This window comes from Pan troglodytes, chromosome 9 (assembly GCF_028858775.2).
Source record: "Pan troglodytes isolate AG18354 chromosome 9, NHGRI_mPanTro3-v2.0_pri, whole genome shotgun sequence".
Classification (NCBI taxonomy): Eukaryota; Metazoa; Chordata; class Mammalia; order Primates; family Hominidae; genus Pan; species Pan troglodytes.
In genome coordinates this window covers 61,941,039-61,947,038 of record NC_072407.2, presented here as the reverse complement: position 1 = coordinate 61,947,038, position 6,000 = coordinate 61,941,039, and the positions used below count along the sequence as shown (strand labels likewise).

The 6,000-nt window shown below is 41.6% G+C and overlaps 1 long non-coding RNA gene across 2 annotated transcripts in view; it reads right to left on the bottom strand.

Moving 5' to 3' along the window:
• Positions 1 to 693: 693 nt before the first annotated feature.
• The window catches only part of LOC104008492 (uncharacterized), a 57,833-nt gene continuing 52,526 nt past the window's right edge, over positions 694 to 6,000 (bottom strand). For both annotated transcript variants that reach the window (XR_002938472.2, XR_683095.4), the window contains exon 3: positions 694 to 1,240. This is a non-coding gene — a long non-coding RNA (uncharacterized LOC104008492). The remainder of the gene's footprint in view (positions 1,241 to 6,000) is intronic.

Genomic DNA, 6,000 nt, shown 5'->3' with positions numbered 1-6,000 from the left:
CCTATTTTAATGTGTAAAGTGCCCTATAACATACTCTGCAGTGCTTTTATGTTTCTCAAATAAATCCCCTTTTACAAATGTAAATAAATATCTTTTAAATAATTTTTAAATTCTTTTTTCAGAATTATATTTTTGGGATTTTGATCTTTCAAGATTTTAAGACTTGGATTGTGTCTTTTGGGATTATGACTGGCTCCCCATGCTCCACTTCTTCCTTTTTGTCTTTGAGCTTCCTGTCCCTTAGATCATGTCCTCCTAGTTAGGGAAATATTTTTTAAGAAGGAATATTTCTGGCTGTTAGAACAAGGACATTCTTGCCACAAGTCTCTCTACTGCATCAGTTACATCTTGGTTCCATACGCTATAGATCAAGGGATTCCACACCAGGAGAAAAACATGTGAACAAGAGATACCTCCCAGCCCTCCTCTGGGGAGTAACTAGAGCTGGGGCAAAGGCAGATGAGGATGCAACACCAATACTGCAGGAGAACCACAATGAGGTGGGAGGAACTGGTAGAGAAGGCCTAGTGCTTTCTCTTAGCTGAATGCATCCTCAAGATGGTGGCTGCAAGGCAGCCATAGGGGAGGCAGACAAGGAGGAAGGAAGGGGATGGTGATGGTGGCCACACAGAAGTCAGAGAGCTGACTCATGCATGTGGTGTCTGCACAGACCAGGCACTTGCTGTGGGCATGTCACAGAAGAAGTGGTAGGTTTCATTAGGCCACAGAATGGAGGGTGTCAGATCAACATAGTCAAAAACAGTGACAACAGGAATCCCAGCCTCAAAGAGCCCAAAGTCATCTGCCCACAGAGCTACCCACTCATGATGAGATTGTAATTGAATGGATGACAGATGGTTATATACCTATCATAAGCCATGACAGCAAGCAAGACACACTCAGATCCTCTCAAAAGGATGACAAAGAGCATCTGAGTTCCATAGCCAGGGAGGGAGATAAGCATCTTCCCCATGTAAAGGACGGTAGCCAGTGTTGGAGGAGAAATGTTGGTGGAGTAGCCAATTTCCAACATAGTCAATGCCAAAAAAATAAAAATAAATACATTGGAATATGGAGGAAGGGATCTTGCCAGACTGTGGGCCCAAAGGTGAAGTGTCCAACAAGGCTTCTTGGTGCAACATCAAGGCCACAATTATAAAGGAAGCCACCAGCAGGTCTGTTGAAAAGAAGTGGAAGTGGAAGTGTACCACTCCCCTCTGGTTTTCCTCTTCCATTAGACCTGGTACAAGGAAAGAAATCATAGGCAAAGTTAGTCTTCTGTGTCATTGAGCCTGAGGAGGTTCAGCTATGTTAAAAACACACTATGCAATCACCGCGTATGTATCGTCATTGCTTCCTTTGGAGTTTAGTCAATGTTAGCTGCCACTCCTACTGCTTAATCTACTGGCAGTGTGACTTTGGAGAAGTTATGAACGTCAGCATTCTCTGTGTAAACATGGGAAGAGTGTAACACCCATCTCAGAGTCCTGGGGAAAATTAAATGAGATCTTATGTGTCAAAGTGCTAAGCCCAATGCCAGATGTGGAGTAGGTTCTCAGTAAGTGTCTTCCTGTTTTTATTCTTTCCTTGGTCTTCATTCCTTTTTTTTTTCATAACAAACCCTCCTGATCATTCTCATGCCTCTTCATTACTATGATTATTCCACCACCCAGCTTAAAATATATACAGGTTAAAAGTACAGATTTCTGGCCGGGAATGGTGGCTCATGCCTGTAATCCCAGCACTTTGGGAGGCCAAGGCAGGCAAATCACCTGAGGTCAGGAGTTCAAGATCAGCCTGGCCAACATACTGAAACCCTAAAATACAAAAATACAAAAATTACTACTAAATCTACTAAAAATACAAAAATTAGCTGGGTGTGGTGGTGCATGCCTGTAATCCTAGCTACTCTGGAAGCTGAGACAAGAAAATCTCTTGAACCCAAGAGGCGGAGGTTGCAGTGAGCCAAGACCGCACCACTGCACTCCAGCCTGGGAGACAGAGCGACACTCTGTCTCAAAAAAAAAAATTATAGATTTCTACAAACAGCAGATGATTCTCATATCAAGCCCAGAGGACAGAAAGCACAGATGTTTCCTCTAGCCATTTTACAAATGTGGAAACCAGAAGCCCAGTGAAATTAAATAGCCCATACTGTTATCCTTCCTATTCTTCAAACCCAGAATTTTGGCACCATATTTTTTTTCCTTGAAACTTCAACAATCCTGTTTTGTTTTGTGCTGTGTACCAGATATTAACCCTACTCTTATTTCACTTTATATGTTGACCTTCATTTCTATGATGGTGTCTGGCCTAGATAGGCTTTTCATCCCCTCATGTGCAGCTCACCCTCTCAAAAACCCAACTTATCATACTCTTTTTTTTTTTTTTTTTAAACGGAGTCTCACTCTGTCGCCCAGGCTGGAGTGCAGTGGCGTGATCTCAGCTCACTGCAAGCTCCGCCTCCCGGGTTCGAGCCATTATCCTGCCTCAGCCTCCCGAGTAGCTGGGACTACAGGCGCCCGCCACCATGCCCGGCTAATTTTTTCTGTATTTTTAGTAGAGACGGGTTTTAGTAGAGACGGGTTTTAGTAGAGACATCCTGGTGTTAGCCAGGATGGTCTTGATCTCCTGACTTCGTGATCCACCTGCCTTAGCCTCCCAAAGTGCTCAGATTACAGGCGTGAGCCACCGTGCCCGGCCCATACTCTTAGATTAATCTCTCTTAAACACTTTTTAATTTGTATTACTCCACTCTAACCATAAGTTTAAAAACTAAAGGAACTTCTTATTCTTACAGTATCATATTCGAATATTACAGGCTGATTCACAAAACATTTTTACAAATGAAAGCAGCACAACTTCCTGGGAGTATAACTTCAGGAAATAGCTCAGTAAACATGCTTCACTGCCCCATCTCACCCACCACACATTTGTTGATTTTTTTTTTTTTTTTTTTTGAGACAAGGGTCTCACTCTGTCACTGCAACCTCCGCCTCCCAGGTTCAAGTGATTGTCCCACCTCAGCCTCCCGAGTAGCTGGGACTACACTAGCACGTGCCACCATGCCCAGCTAATTGTATTTTTTGGTGGAGATGGAGTTTCGCCATGTTGGCCAGGCTGATCTCAAACTCCTGACCTCAAGTGATACGCCTGCCTCGGCCTCCTAAAGTGCTGAGATTACAGGCATGAGCCACTGTCAATTTTTTTTAAATGTTACTGAGTTTTAATTTGCTGCAAGGTAGACCTTTCATGTGCATACAAGCATTTCTCTATGTTATGGTTGACCTTTCCAAGTTGGTTCAAATGGCCAAGGGTAGCAGCCTACAGAGTGATGTTTGCATTGATATTTTCAGGGGATACTCAGAGAGGCCACGCCATGCCAAAAAACACTATTCTGCTAAAATTGAAGGATGGGGTCAAAAAAATGCAAATTAAAACACTCAATCTGCATTTTGTTTGTTTGTTTAAGCAAGCCAAGTTTTAATATTGTGTTTTGTTTTGGTTTGTTTTTTAATAATGATCCTCAGTGCTGGTGAAGTAGTGGGGAAAGGAGTAGTTGCAAGGTCCCTGGTGAGGAGATGAAAGGTTGATTTTCTTCAAAAGTTGTCTAACAAAAATTTTCTGAAGTTTTTTTGCTTGTTTTTCTTTTTTTTTTTTTTTGGAGATGGAGTTTCACTCTTGTTGCCCAGGCTGGAATGCAATGGCACGATCTTGGCTCACTGCAACCTCCACCTCCTGAGTTCAAGCGATTCTCTTGCCTCAGCCTCCTGAGTAGCTGGGATTACAGGCGCCCACTACTACGCCTGGCTAATTTTTTTTTTTTTTGTATTTTTAGTAGAGACAGGGTTTTACCATGTTGGCCAGGCTGTGGCAAGGCTGCTTGCGAACTCCTGACCTCGAGTGATCCACCCACCTCAGCCTCCCAAAGTGCTGGGATTACAGGCATGAGCCACAGTGCCAGCCAAAGTTTTTGATATGGGGCACATAATCATATTTACAACTACCACTTAGAATCTTTCCTTTCCCCCAATTTAATTCCTCATAGTAAATGATCCAATGTAGTTTATATCTATCTGTCAAAAAATACGGGGAATGGATAGCTATGTTGAAAGTGAGGTTGAATTGCATCAGTAGCTCTCGACATCCTCTGCAACATAGGACTTGTGCAGTGTTTTTCCTATGATCCGCACTGTAGTAGTGATAGAACTAATAAAGGGTTAGCTAATATGATATACACTGCACATTCATATTTCATTCAATGCCCACAACTACTCTATGTGGGAAGAACAGTACTATTACCCCCATTTTACAGGTCAGGAAACTGAGGCTTTAAAGGGTTTATTTTCTTACTCAAACACACACATCCTGTAAGTGGCTGAGCCAAGGTTGGAATCCATGTCTGTCTGAATACAGACCTGCTCTTTAAAAAAAAAAAAAAAGAAAGCTATTTTTTTTACTTTTTTAAAAATTTCAAATACTTTTGGAGTACAGGTGGTTTTTGGTTACATGGATGAGTTCTTTAGCAGTGAATTCTGAGATTTTAGTGAACCCACATCACTCAAGCAGTGTGCACTGTGCGAAATATGTGGTCTTTTATCCTTCACTTCCCCTCCCAACCTCCACCCCACCCCAGGTCTCCAAAGTCCATTATTCCACTCTGTATGTCTCTGAGTCCTCATAGCTCAGCTCCCACTTACAAGTGAAAACATATGGTATTTGGTTTTCCATTCCTGAGTTACTTCACTGATGATAATGGCCTCTAGTTCCATCCGAGTTGCTGCAAAAGACATTATTTCATTCCTTTTTATGGCTGAGTAGTATTCCATGGTGCATGTGTACCATATTTTATTCATCCACTGGCTGGTCGATGGGCACTTTGCTTAGTTCCATATCTTTGCAATTGCAAATTGGGCTGCTAAAAACATGTGTGTGCATGTGCCTTTTTCATATAATTACTTCTTTTCCTTTGGGTAGTTACCCAGTAGTGAGATTGCATTAATCAATGATAGATCTACTTTTAGTTTTACAAGGAATCGCCATACTGTTTCCCACAGTGGTTGTACTAATTTACATTCCCACCAGCAGTGTAAAAGTGTTCCCTTTTCACATCCATGCCAACATCTATTGGGATTTTGCTTTTTGGTTTTGGGGTTTTTGTTTGTTTGTTTTTGAGACAGTCTCCCTCTGTGGCACAATCTTGGCTCACTGACACCTCTGACTCTCGGGCTCAAACAATTCTCCCACCTCAGCCTCCCAAGTAGCTGGGACCACAGCTGCATGCCACCACACCTAGCTAATTTTTTATATTTTTGGTAGAGACAGAGACAGGTTTACCATGTTGCCCATGCTGGTCTCAAACTCCTGGGCTCAAGTGATTTGCCTGCCTTGGCTCCCAAAGTCCTGGGATTACAAATGGGAGCCACTGCACCCCACCTACATCTATTGCTTTTTGCCTTTTAATTATGGCCATTCTTGCAGGAGTAAGGTGGTGTCTCATCATGGTTTTAATTTGCATTTTCCTGATGACTCGTGATGTTGAGCATTTTTTCATATGTTTTTTGGCTGATCGTACATCTTCTTTTGCGAAATGTCTATTCATGTCCTTTGCCCACTTTTTGATGGGCTTATTTGTTTTTTTCTTGCTGATTTGTTTGAGTTCCTTATAGATTCTGGGTACTAGTCCTTTGTCAGATGCATAGTTTGCAAATATTTTTACCCACTCTGTGGGTTGTCTGTTTACTCTGCTGATTATTTCTTTTGCTATGAAGAAGCTTTTTAGTGTAATTATAGAACTGCTCTTTTACTTATGTTTCTCTATTGCCTCAAACTCCATGTCTTGAAAATTAGCCTGCCTAATCATTTATTTTAAACAAACAAAATAAGTAAGTAATAATAATAAATAATGCATGTGTAGTATACCCTTATCTCAGGAAAATGTATGACTAATGTTAGGGCTTTTGAAATATTGAAATTACCTTGAAAAACCCTTAATAATCT